A 14,163-nucleotide genomic window follows, 5' to 3' on the forward strand; every position below is an offset into this window, starting at 1 on the left:
GCTCGCAGCTATATTTATTTATTTTTTTTATTTTTTTTCGACTAGTCGGGCATTTTTGGGGCCCTTACCATGCTCGAAAACTCATGAAACTTTGCACATACATTGGAACCCGCGGCCATCAGGGCCGGGCAGAAGCTGGTACCCGGGCGTGGCAGGAGGGCTCGACAGCGCCCCCTTGAACAGGGTCCGAAATTTTGGTCTATATATCAAACACGCTTGCACATATAAGTATAAAACTCAGTACACATATAGACATCATCGGGCCAAACAACTTTCGTACTCTAAGTTATACGTCACCTCAACAGGAAGTAAGCTATCACGGGTTGTTTGAAAAACACATGCTCTGGAATTTGATATACTCCTCCTAGGCGATTAATACGATCACCACCAAACTCAGTCAGCATGAAGTCAAGACATTGATGATGAAAAATTGCCAGCGGATTTTTGATATCTCGAACGGTTTGGCCGTGGCGAGGCAACGAATTTATGGCGAGAAAAGGGAAACAGGAAGTGTGTTATAACTTCTGCATACATTGATTGATGTTTATGAAACTTCAGCGGTGTGTTCATTATAGGAGTCTGATCACATGGATGTGACTATTGTGAGTCAAAGTTATAGCGCCACCAACTGGCAGCAAGAAGTGTTTCACTTTCAAAATGCATTGAGTTCACTCTGTTATGTTTACCTGATTTGCTTCAAACTTCATCAGTGTAATGTCAATACACAGCAGATGTAGACCTGTGACAGGATTCTTGATATTTTAAATATTGTTGCCATGGCAACACATCAAACTTTAATAATATTCTTGAGTGTTTTTGAGGCTCTTAACATCCTTCAAATTGCATGAAACTTGATACACACATCAATATTGTCAACCAGTAGACATGGACAAAGCCATAGAAATGGGCGTGGTGGAGGGGCTCAGTAGCGCCACCTTTTGACAAAAGTGGGGGGGTTAGTTTTTCCTACAGTCACCAAACTCGGTACACATATTGTTCTCATCAAGCCGGACAATTTTCTAATTTACATTCATTAGCTCCAACCAACAGGAAGTCAGCTATTTTGGTTTGAATGTTAATTTTTTTAAAAAACAGGCTTTGAATTTAATACTACTACTCCAACAGGGTTTATACAATTTACACCAAACTTTTTTTACTTGGTGCTAATACATTGAAGTTGTTTAATTGCAAACGGATTTTGGATATCTCAAATGGTTTGGCCGTGGCGAGGCAACGAATTAATAGCAAGAAAAGGGAAACAAAGTGTTATAACTTCTGCATACATTAATTGATTTTGATGAATCTTCGGCTGTGTCTTCATTCTACAAGGCTGATCACATAGATGTGACTATTGTGAGTCAAAGTTATAGCGCCACCAACTGGCAGCAGGAAATGTGTTACTTTCAGCATGCTTTGAGATCACCATCTTATGTTTATCCTATTTGCTTCAAACTTCATTTAAATAATGTCAAAACATGTCAGATGTAGACCTTTGAAAAGAATTGTGATATCTCAAACACAGTTGCCTTGGCAACGCATCAAACTTTTATATTGGTTTTGAATGCTTTTGAGACTCTTAGCATGCTTCAAATAGTTTGAAACTCCACACACACATCAGGATTGTTAGCCAGTAGACATGGGCAAAGCCTTAGAAATGGGCAGGGAGGAGGGGCTCTATAGCGCTACCTTGTAGTGCAGAAAATGTGGAGTGAATTTGACAGTCCTTTTATGCTTAACTGTTTTAAATGCCCATTGCCCGCCATGCACAGTTGCCCTGAAGCCACAGGGGTGGCGGTGCCACCGGGCTTTGGCCCGTCATCGCTGCTCGCAGCTATATTTTTTTTTTTTTTTTTTTTTTTAGGTTTTGGGGTTTTTTGGTGCCCTTAACATGCTCAAAAACTCTTGAAAATTGGCACACACATTGGAATCCGCGGCCATTAGGACGCCGGAGAGGCTGGTACCCGGGCGTGGCAGGGGGGCTCGACAGCGCCCCCTTGAAAAAAGTCAGAAAATTTGGTCCATATATTAAACACGCTTGCACGTATTAGTATGAAACTCAGTACACATATAGACCTCATCGGGCCGAACAACTTTCGTGCTCTAAGTTAAACACCACGCCAACAGGAAGTCAGCTATTAAGGGTTGTTTGAAAAACGCATGCTCTGGAATTTGATATACTCCTCCTAGACGATTAATCCGATCGCCACCAAACTCGGTCAGCATGAAGTCAAGACACTGATGATGAAAAATTGCCAGGGGATTTTTGATATCTCGAACGGTTTGGCCGTGGCGAGGCAACGAATTTATGGCGAGAAAAAGGAAACAGGAAATGTGTTATAACGTCTGCATACATATATTGATCTTTATGAAACTTCACGAGTGTGTTGCTTGTAGTAGTCCGATCACATGGATGTGACTATTGTGAGTCAAAGTTATAGCGCCACCAACTGGCAGCAGGAAGTGTATGACTTTTTGAATTGCTTTGAGATCACCCTCTTATTTTTACCTGATTTGCTTCAAACTTCATCAGTGTAATGTCAATACACAGCAGATGTAGACATATGACAGGATTTTTGATATTTGAAATATTGTTGCCATGGCAACAGGTCAAACTGTAATAATATTCTTGAGTGTTTTTTAGGCTCTTAACATGCTTCAAATTGCATGAAACTCGACACACACATCAATATTGTCAACCAGTAGACATGGACAAAGCCATAGAAATGGGTCTGGTGGAGGGGCTCAGTAGCGCCACCTTTTGACAAAAGTGGGGGGGTTAGTTTTTCCTACAGTCACCAAACTCGGTACACATATTGTTCTCATCAAGCCGGACAATTTTCTAATTTACATTCATTAGCTCCGACCAACAGGAAGTCAGCTATTTTGGTTTGAATGTTAATTTTTTGAAAAAACAGGCTATGAATTTTATACTACTACTCCTACAGGGTTTATCCAATTTACACCAAACTTTTTTTAACTTGTTGCTAACACATTGAAGTTGTTTAATTGCAAACGGATTTTGGATATCTCAAACGGTTTGGCCGTGGCGAGGCAACGAATTTATGGCAAGAAAAGGGAAACAAAGTGTTATAACTTCTGCATACATTAATTGATTTTGATGAAACTTCGGCTTAGTCTTCGTTGTACAAGGCTGATCACATGGATGTGACTATTGTGATTCAAAGTCATAGCGCCACCAACTGGAAGCAGAAAATGTGTCACTTTCAGCATACATTGAGATCACCCTCTTATTTTTACCTGATTTGCTTCAAAATTCATCAGAATAATGTTAAAACTTGGCACATGTAATCCTTTGAAAATGGGCAGGGAGGAGGGGCTCTATAGCGGCACCTTGTAGTGCAGTAAATGTGGAGTGAATTTGACATAGTCCTTTGATGTTTAACCGTTTTAAGTGCCTATTGCCCGCTGTGCACAGTTGCCCTGAAGCCACCGGGGTGGCGGTGCCACCGGGCTTGGGCCCGCCATCGCTGCTCGCAGCTATATTTTTTTATTTTATTTTTTATTTTTTTCCGTCTTCCGGGGCTTTTTGGGGGCCTTAACATGCTCAAAAACTCTTGAAAATTGGCACACACATTGGAATCCGCGGCCATTAGGACGCCGGAGAGGCTGGTACCCGGGCGTGGCAGGGGGGCTCGACAGCGCCCCCTTGAAAAATGTCTGAAAACTTTGTCCATATATTGAACAAACTTGCACGTATTAGTATGAAACTCGGTACACATATAGACCTCATCGGGCCGAACAACTTTCGTGCTCTAAGTTAAACGCCACGCCAACAGGAAGTCAGCTATTAAGGGTTGTTTGAAAAACGCATGCTCTGGAATTTGATATACTCCTCCTAGACGATTAATCCGATCGCCACCAAACTCGGTCAGCATGAAGTCAAGACACTGATGATGAAAAATTGCCAGGGGATTTTTGATATCTCGAACGGTTTGGCCGTGGCGAGGCAACGAATTTATGGCGAGAAAAAGGAAACAGGAAATGTGTTATAACGTCTGCATACATATATTGATCTTTATGAAACTTCACGAGTGTGTTGCTTGTAGTAGTCCGATCACATGGATGTGAGTATTGTGAGTCAAAGTTATAGCGCCACCAACTGGCAGCAGGAAGTGTATCACTTTTTGAATTGCTTTGAGATCCCCCTCTTATTTTTACCTGATTTGCTTCAAACTTCATCAGTGTAATGTCAATACACAGCAGATGTAGACATATGACAGGATTTTTGATATTTGAAATATTGTTGCCATGGCAACAGGTCAAACTGTAATAATATTCTTGAGTGTTTTTGAGGCTCTTAACATGCTTCAAATTGCATGAAACTCGACACACACATCAATATTGTCAACCAGTAGACATGGACAAAGCCATAGAAATGGGCGTGGTGGAGGGGCTCAGTAGCGCCACCTTTTGACAAAAGTGGGGGGGTTAGTTTTTCCTACAGTCACCAAACTCGGTACACATATTGTTCTCATCAAGCCGGACAATTTTCTAATTTACATTCATTAGCTCCGACCAACAGGAAGTCAGCTATTTTGGTTTGAATGTTAATTTTTTGAAAAAACAGGCTATGAATTTTATACTACTACTCCTACAGGGTTTATCCAATTTACACCAAACTTTTTTTAACTTGTTGCTAACACATTGAAGTTGTTTAATTGCAAACGGATTTTGGATATCTCAAATGGTTTGGCCGTGGCGAGGCAACGAATTTATGGCAAGAAAAGGGAAACAAAGTGTTATAACTTCTGCATACATTAATTGATTTTGATGAAACTTCGGCTTAGTCTTCGTTGTACAAGGCTGATCACATGGATGTGACTATTGTGATTCAAAGTCATAGCGCCACCAACTGGAAGCAGAAAATGTGTCACTTTCAGCATACATTGAGATCACCCTCTTATTTTTACCTGATTTGCTTCAAAATTCGTCAGAATAATGTTAAAACTTGGCACATGTAATACTTTGAAAATGGGCAGGGAGGAGGGGCTCTATAGCAGCACCTTGTAGTGCAGTAAATGTGGAGTGAATTTGACATAGTCCTTTGATGTTTAACCGTTTTAAATGCCTATTGCCCGCTGTGCACAGTTGCCCTGAAGCCACCGGGGTGGCGGTGCCACCGGGCTTGGGCCCGCCATCGCTGCTCGCAGCTATATTTTATTTTGTCTCTTTGCATACTGCTGTAATAGTATGAAAAAGGACAGCATATACTGTACATTTGTGGTCTGTTCTCTCTTTATAATTTACAATACATCCCATTAATAATTCACTGGAATGCACAAAGAATCTCCTCAAAGCCTCACGTCTCTTTCCAGGTTTGTTTCACAGGTAAATACAATTTATTAAAATGGAAATCACTTTGAAATAGTATCACACAATGCTGAAGTTCATGACCTTTTTTATTAAGGCAATGTATTACTGTGGCGAGGGGGGCGTGGTTCAGCGAGGTCTGCAACCGGAGAGAATAGCGGGAGACGCGTGGTAAGTGAGTGGGTTGAATACAAATCATGAACACCTGTTTCTCATTCTAGTGATTGACGCGGAGACAGGATAAAACGCAGTGAGAAGCAGGAGTGTGTGAGAGAGAGGGGAACTGTTGACTGAGTCGAGTCGAGGTTCTTGGAGTGAAGCCCTTGTGGATGGTGTAAACCAAACTTGGAGAGAAGCCCTTGTGGATAGCGTATGCCGAACCTGGAGTGAAGCCCTTTGTGGATTGTTTATTTTCGTTGTTGTGCGTTGCACAGTCTTTCTGTTGAACCGTTTTGATATTCAATAAAGACTCAGTCAGCAGTTGTTCGCCGTCCCTGACCTCTTCCTTCCCCCACTACGAACTTAAGTCTACTACACTCACTGTAAAAAACAACCTATAGAATCTACTCAATAAAATTGAGGTAACAATTTGCACTCACTTTGTTTGGGTAGATTCTATCTTATATATTTGAGTAAAGTATACCTAAATTTAACAGCCATGGTAAACTAAAAAAAATTAGGTAAGGTCTACCTAATATTTCTCATTACATCACATAACTAATTACTTATAAAAATTGAGTAATATTAACCCTATTGTAAGCAAGCAACAGTTCATCTACTAAATTATTATTAATAATGATTAGCCAAAAGGAAAAATTAAACATTACTTATTCAGGGAAGGTTGAATTTATATAAAAATGGTCAGACGCAGGAGATTGCATCAATTGCTTTTTTTATTGATCAAATAACATTTTGTATTTTAAACATTTAAAACTAATTAAGTACAAAATATCCCTTACAATAAATTTCAAGTGATATACAACATCATAATGTAGCATAAATCATTTTGAACATATTCCATTCAAAAATTAGATGTCAAAACATACATTAGAAGCAAGACTCAAATACTTTTTCTTCATGTTATCATTTCAAACAATATGTGTTTAGATTTAATGTGTGGGTATAATACTTGCAACTCTAGAAAATAAAAGGAGACTAAAATGAGAGGAGAAACTGATCTCATTTACCTCAAAAGACTAGCATTCTATATTGATACTAACATTTAAACTTTATTTAAAACTAATTAAAGGGTTAGTTCACCCAAAAATGAAAATTCTGTTATTTATTACTTACCCTCATGCCGTTTCACACTCGTAAGACCTTCGTTGATCTTCGGAACACAAATTAAGATATTTTAGTTGAAATCCGATGGCTCCGTGAGGCCTCCAAAGGGAGCAATGACATTTCCTTTCTCAAGATCCATTAATGTACTAAAAACATATTTAAATCAGTTCATGTGAGTACAGTGGTTCAATATTAATATTATAAAATGACGAGAATATCTTTGGTGCGGCAAAAAAACAAAATAACGACTTATAGAGTGATGGCCGATTTCAAAACACTGCTTCAGGAAGCATCGGATCATAAATGAATCAGTGTATCGAATCATGAATAGGATCGCGAGCAGTGGCGTACCGCATGTCTGTGAGGCCCCCCCCCGCAAATAATGAGATGAGGCCCCTCCCACGAGCAGTGATGTCATGTGTTAAAATCTGTTGTGCACCTGAGTCCGTCTCCCCCCCAGTTCACAAAAACTGATTTAACAGTGAATCATGTGGTGAATTATCATTGCATTGATTAATTTGATGTTATTATTGAATAATATTATTTATGCTATATAATGTTTAGTGATTTTGATATCGCAGACTAAAATCCAGGCAGGAATAAATATTTAAGCTAATTTACGAACGTGGAGGCAAAAGTGCCGTGGCTCCGATTTTAGTTACTTTAGAAATAGCAGGAGGATCCTTCACAGCAATAATTCACAAACATCAGTTATAGCCCCCGAGGAACAAATTTTATTTAACAGTAAGCTCAGTAAAGTAAATGTAATGGCCAACACATCTCAGTTTAAACACTGGCCTATAAGCATCGCAAATTGTAGAGAAGAAATTATACAAGAAAATTTCATGCCTCGCAGTAAAAAAAAAAAAATGAATAGTAAAAGAACTAGGAGAAAAAACTTTAAAAGAACAACTCTATCAGTTATAGGCCTATGCTCTATTCTATATATCAGCTATATGCTGTATTTTGAGAAAAACTAACTTTATATACATCTTAAAATACCAACTTTTGAGGATTAACTTGTTTATTCTTTTTATCAACTGACTACCACACACAAAAAAGCAAACACTCTACCGAATCCTTTGCGCTCTCCGAGCGTTTTGATGCGCAAAGTCTTTCACTGCTGCTTTAATGTCGTTACGAGCATGAGCATTCTCAATACTCAAAAGAGCTAAACTGGACAGTCTTTCTTGTGGCATTGTGGTCCGGAGAAATGTAGCCTACATCAAGAGCTCATGTGCACGAGAGCCAAGAGAACTGATAACAGCAGCAACGAGCACTGGCCATAATTTCAAAAACACAGACCTACGAATTTCTTATCGAATGGAGATGTTTCTTTCTTTCAGGTACAATTATTCGCTGAGTTTAAGTTAATTTTCACTTCACGTTTCAAAAGAGATGTTTAAGAAAGATTCTCGCAGAGAAAGCTGAAAGCGCACCCTGTTTTGTATTTATTTTATTTTACAAAAATACAAGGTTTTGTTGTTATTGTGAGTGTATCAGTACACAAATAAAAGTAGACCATTTGTAGTTTTGCACTAATCTAAAGTCTATTTTAAGTTGTTTCAGCTGTCATGAGGAAACAATCCATCAGAGCGCGCCGGCGCGTTCATCGACCAGAGGGATAAAAATGTAGCCAATTTAGTTTCATATTTATATTTAAATATTGAGCTATAGCCTTATATTATTTTTTTTTTAAATTTCACCTATTATGAAAAGTGAATAGCCTAGCATGATGGATGCGCAATGTCGGGAGACATGCAGCGGGTCAGACATGAGTTTGACCGCTTCATTAAGTTTTGTTTTATAGTAAGTCTTTCTTTAAAGTGAATTTCGTTGTGTAGAAATTGTATCTTAATTTTAATCAATGTTTCATCAACCAGTTGCCTATATTTAATAATTAGGAAGAAAACCAAAACGTCGGGTGTGGAATGGATTGAAGTGCGTAACAAACGAACTTTCCGCGGCCTTTGAATAAGCAATAGACGTATTTCTGTTTTTATTAAATTTCTTAAATACATGTCTTTATTACTTAATTAATTGATAAGATATTTTTGGTCTAACAATATATTTTAGCTGGTCTAAATTTTAAGTTAGACACAAATTTGCGTAGGCCAATACAAGGTTCCCTTCTAGACAAGCGCGTAAAATTGCTGTTTCGGCCGCAAATTTTAGATCGGTGCATCAAATGATAAAGGCCTGAACTAAATTCATGTATTTAAATAAAAGAATAAAGAAATAACTAGACTTATTGGCTAGGCTACATTTGTAGAAGAACTTCAGACATTCCGGTAGCTGAGCAGAGCTGGCGATGGGGTAAATACGTTTGGGCAATATACAATAATAATAATAATATTAATAATAACAACAATAATAATGTCTCAGCAAAGACCGAACACATATTTATTTGTCTGACTCATGTCCGCTAACAGTAGGCTAACATAGCGCATCAAAGCTTGCTGTTGGCTACCTACAAACGGCGATGGAAACAACAGTGAATTTTTCCCCCTTTTGTGGTAATTTAGCACTATTTTTTATGATCTTCTGCTTGCATTTTTGGGCTTCAGTTAGATCATTATTTTAATCTTTAGTCATTTGAGTTCAGTTCTAAAAAAAGCAAAGGCTATGTAGCAAATAGGTGAATCTGCGACGGGGCCCATAATAGGGTGGGGGCCCCCACGCACCGCGGGGGCTGCGGGGGTGTCCCGTACGCCCCTGATCGCGAGTCAAACCCGGCAAACGGCTGAAATCACGTGACTTTGGCGCTCTGAACTGCAGATTCAACACACTGATTCAGAAAGCATCGGAGCATTGTGAATCAGTGTTTTGAAATCGGCCATCACTATATAAGTCGTTATTTTGTTTTTTCGGCACACCAAAAATATTCTTGTGGCTTTATAATATTAATATTGAACCACTGTACTCACATTAACTGATTTAGATGTGTTTTTAGTACATTAATGGATCTTGAGAAAGGAAATGTCATTGCTCCCTATGTAGGCCTCACGGTGCCATCGGATTTCAACTAAAATACCTTAATTAGTGTTCTGAAGATTAACGAAGGTCTTACGGGTGTGGAACGGCATGAGGGTAAGTAATAAATGACATTATTTTCATTTTTGGGTGAACTAACCCTTTAAGTGCAAAAAAGTACAGACAGCTCATTCCACATCTGGTGGGTCCTCCTCAACTGCGGGATTGTGAACAACCACCAACTTCATTATTTCATTTGTGTGGCCTTCAAGTTCATCCTTCTGTTGAAAAAAACAAACAAACAAAAAATATGTTTTTATGTTAGTTCAAGCAAATTAGCATGCTGTTTGATTACAGTTGTTTTCTTGGTTGATGCCAATTGTTTGATCACAAGCAGGATTTCTGTATTAATCAGCACTTCAATATAAATGGGTAACAAATAAAAATCAAAACCCAAATTCTTCACCTGAGTATCCCATAATGAAACAATTATTATTTTAACAATATTTAATTAATTAAATAAACAATGTTTGCAGCATCCAATTTAGACAAACGGAAGCTGAAAGGGATAGTTCACCCAAAAATGATGTTTATCTGTTTACCCCCAGGGCATCCAAGATGTAGGTGACTTTGTTTCTTCAGTAGAACACAAATGCTGATTTTTAACTCCAACCGTTGCCGTCTGTCAGATAATGGGAGTGAATGGGAACACCAACAATAAAAGTCAAAAAAACATGCACAGACAAATCCAAATTAATTTATATTTATAGAATTTTTACCCCTATAATACCACTATGTCCAACTGTGTTCAGCATTCGGTTAGTGATGTCTAATCATGCTCTGACAGCGGCAGTGATGTCTAGCACTCTTTGAAGTATATGCGCAAGACATCACTTCCTTTGTCAGAGCGCGTTCAGACCTCACTAAACAAGTGCTGAACGCAGTTGGACATAGTGGTGTATTCGAGGTAAAAAATGATATAAATACTGTTCGGTTTCTCGCACAAACCGATCGTTTCGTGTCTTAGGACATCAATGTGTCATCACGAGCCGCAGAGTTTAATTTGGATTTGTCTGTGCATGTTTATTGACTCTTATTGTTGTTGTTCCCATTCACTCGCATTATATGACTGACAGACGGCAGCGGTTGGAGTTAAAAATCATTATTTGTGTTCTACTGAAGAAACAAAGTCACCTACATCTTGGATGTGCTGGGGGTAAGCAGATAAACATCAAATTTTCATTTTTGGGTGAACTATCCCTTGAAGCATGCTTGCTTGACACGTTACACCTAATGAAGTTAATTTTCTTGTCTCACAGCATGTTTGAGCCTCTGTAAAAAACCAATGAGGTTTGTTCTTGTGTCAAGCAAGTAAGTTTGAACTTCTCTAGGTTTGTTGATCAATGTGTATATGAGATTAAAAGTCTACATTAAATTTGTGCATCTAAATCTGTGAGTAAAAATCAATGTCAAGTATTTTCACTGTGATTGTTTTTTAATGATCTGAGCTAATCATGTGACTTTTAGTTCTATGTTAAGCAAGTTTACATGACCTTTGACCTGAAAATCACAACTTTTAATTTTTTGTCAGACTTAATACATGATGTAACTACAGAAGAGTCAAGTTTTAAATAGGAAAAATATCGAAACTCTTTGGTCTTTTTTTGAGTGAGATGCTAACGATCTAATCAGATTCTATGAACTATGCTGAGCTAAAAGTGGTACCGCCTGACCCGAAGTTCAGCTGAATGGATTCGAAAATAAAAAAAATGAGCATTTTCAAAAGTGTTTATTTAATTTGCTTGCTTTGCTTTTGTCTATTTACATATTTTTTAAGTTCAGTGTGTTGAGAGTTTTAATTTTTATGAAATGAGATAAAAACAGAAAGATACCTCATTTACAGTGCTCAGGAGAGGATGCATCTTGGTACCAAATACTCCTCCTTTGGCATGCATCAACTGCAGAAAGACGTGGTGTGCACCCATCAAGATTCATCATAAATGTCTCCTCCAAGGAGCCTGTTGTTATACGTCAGAATTCCTCTTTGATCTAGTAAATCAGTACAAGGACAACACAAAAATACAATAATTTTCTCAATTTGAGTCATAGATTATAAGGTTTGAAACCAATTTTAATTAAACAAATGAGACAAACAACAGTTCTTGACAAAAAAAAAAAAAAAAAAAATTAAACTAACAAACATCCTTACCTGAGCCTACTGAACAATCCAGGCCACCTGAAGTTAACTTGTCTTGATAACTGCTATGAATTCTTTAATTCTTCTTCTAGATTCATCTGCGGCAGAAAAAAAAATGTCAGAAACAGGATATTGAAATTATTAGATTATCACACTCCTGTAAAATGAATTGTACCTAATTTATATTCATATCCATTTATATTTTCCATATTTTGCTAAATAATTCCACCAACTAGAAGTTATTTGTGCAATGTATTTGAAAATCCAAGTTAACTCAAACAATTGATTTATGTAAATCAATTATAAAAACATTACAACTGTTATGTTACAGATTACATAAGGAGCATAAAAAAATACATATTTTCAATCCTTTGCTTTTTGTTGTTAGCAGAGCACATGCTAATCGCTGCATATTAATGCTAACCGTAAATGATAATAGTAATATGGCTTTTATAAATTGATCTCTTCTAACACAAAACTCAATATCAACAGATAAATGCAAGAAAACTTTAATAGTAGTTATCTAGCATACCACATCGACAGCTTTACTGCTATTTTTCTGCTCCGAACGCCTTGTCGTCTGTATAGTAGGCTAACTACATCAACCGTCCATTTCTCTTTCGTCACTTGCTCAAGTTCAACTCACATGTAACAGCTTCGCTGTGCACGAATTTCAGCCATGTACATTACAATAATGGAAGCTATATTTAAATCATTAACGTAGATGTTTACTCGCATTCGCAGGGGCAAGTAACGTTACTGGACAATGTATTCCGCTTCCAATGTTAACTTGACTAACGTTAACAACAAATTATAACATGTCAATCTGTCACCAGACTGTGGTGCGACAATAGAGACAGAGAAATGACTATTCTTCTGGTAGATTTTAACGTTAAACAACTTAACATTTGCATTCATGATGATATCAACAAGTTAAATAAAAACGTACCTGTAGGTTCACCAATCAATGTTCCGCCAGCGCCAAAGACATGGAAAATGGTGACTCCCGTGATTCCCGCCTGGATGTTGACGCATGCGCAATTTGCGGTGCCAAAGCTAATATTTAGGGGTAAATTTTACTTAATTTTTTAGTCTTGCAGTTAATACTGATAAGAAATAGATAGTGGAGGTAGAATGTACCCATTATTTTTTATTTTACTTGCTAACTCATATACTTAAGTAAACTATAACTGATTTTCATGGGTTGTATTTAACACCCTCAAGAGTAATTTTTTACAGTGCTGGTGCCGAAACCCGGGAAGGAAGACGGGAGCACGTCGCCATGCAATCTTCGTCCTCCGCCACATTTGCGGACATCATCGCGTCCCTCGCGGTCCTGCACCGCGAACAACAACAGGCCCTGCTGGAGTTAAGAGGTGACCAGGAGCGGTGTTTCCAAGCCATTCTGCAGACCCAGCAGGAGGACCACGAGGCGTTCCGGAGCTGGATTGACCGGGAGGTTCCCCGGGAGCCCACCGAACAGCCCGCTGTGCCTGTCCACCTGCCCTTAAATAAGATGGGCCCATTGGATGATCCAGAAGTTTTCTTAGACCTCTTCGAGAGATCCGCGGAGGCGTGTAAATGGCCGCGGGACCAGTGGTCGATGAGGCTGGTCCCGCTCCTCTCAGGAGAAGCACAGGTGGCGGCACAGCAGCTCCCCGTCCCGAACCTCCTGGTCTATGAAGACCTACGGCGGGCCATCGTTTAGCGGGTTGGTCAGACCCCAGAGCAGCACCGACAGCGCTTCCGCTCCCTTGACCTGGGTGAGTCCGGCCGGCCCTTCACGTTGGCCCAGCAGCTCCGGGACTCGTGCCGCAAATGGTTGCTGGCTGAGGGAAGCGACGTGGACCTGGTCGTCGATCGCGTGGTGCTGGAGCAATTCATCACTCGGCTCCCGAAGAAAACGGGCAAGTGGGTCCAGTGCCACCACCCCACGTCGCTGGACTCAGCCATCCAACTGGCGGAGGATCACCTGGTGGCGTGCCAAGGGGGCGGCGAACCCCTTCCAGCTGCCTCTCTCTCTCCCTCTCTTTTGTCCCCCTCTCTCTCTAGACCTGTCCCTCTTCCTAGGTCTCGTCCGCCCGGCCCACCTCGTGTTCCGCCCCGAGGGCGGGGCGAAACGGAACAGGCACCTTCCTACGGACCCAGAGCACCGCCCAGGGGGGCGGGACTCCCTGCTGCCGGGACGGACCCCGCTCCTGCTTCTCCCCTCTCTCCGCGCCATCTATTCAGCCCACTCTCTGCCACTGGAGCGGCGGGCAGGTCTGGGCCGGCCTGTTGGCGGTGTGGGGATCCGGATCATTTTGTGGATAAATGTCCGGTTATGGAGGTCGGGACGGTGATCCGGGTCCCCGACGATCCACAGGCCGCCCCTGGTC

At 39.9% G+C, this 14,163-nt stretch overlaps 1 long non-coding RNA gene across 2 annotated transcripts; it reads right to left on the minus strand.

The window, feature by feature from the left end:
• Positions 1–9,652: 9,652 nt before the first annotated feature.
• Positions 9,653–13,497, minus strand: LOC125278308. 2 transcript variants are annotated; one of them, XR_007187084.1, is made up of 4 exons: positions 12,318–13,497; positions 11,798–11,883; positions 11,481–11,637; positions 9,653–9,869 (listed from the first exon to the last, which is right to left on the minus strand). It is a non-coding gene; the product is annotated as an uncharacterized LOC125278308 (long non-coding RNA). The 2 variants fall into 2 exon arrangements; XR_007187083.1 differs by having other exon boundaries at positions 12,735–13,496.
• Between the last annotated feature and the right edge of the window lie 666 nt (positions 13,498–14,163).

Source organism: Megalobrama amblycephala, linkage group LG11 (genome assembly GCF_018812025.1).
Source record: "Megalobrama amblycephala isolate DHTTF-2021 linkage group LG11, ASM1881202v1, whole genome shotgun sequence".
Classification (NCBI taxonomy): Eukaryota; Metazoa; Chordata; class Actinopteri; order Cypriniformes; family Xenocyprididae; genus Megalobrama; species Megalobrama amblycephala.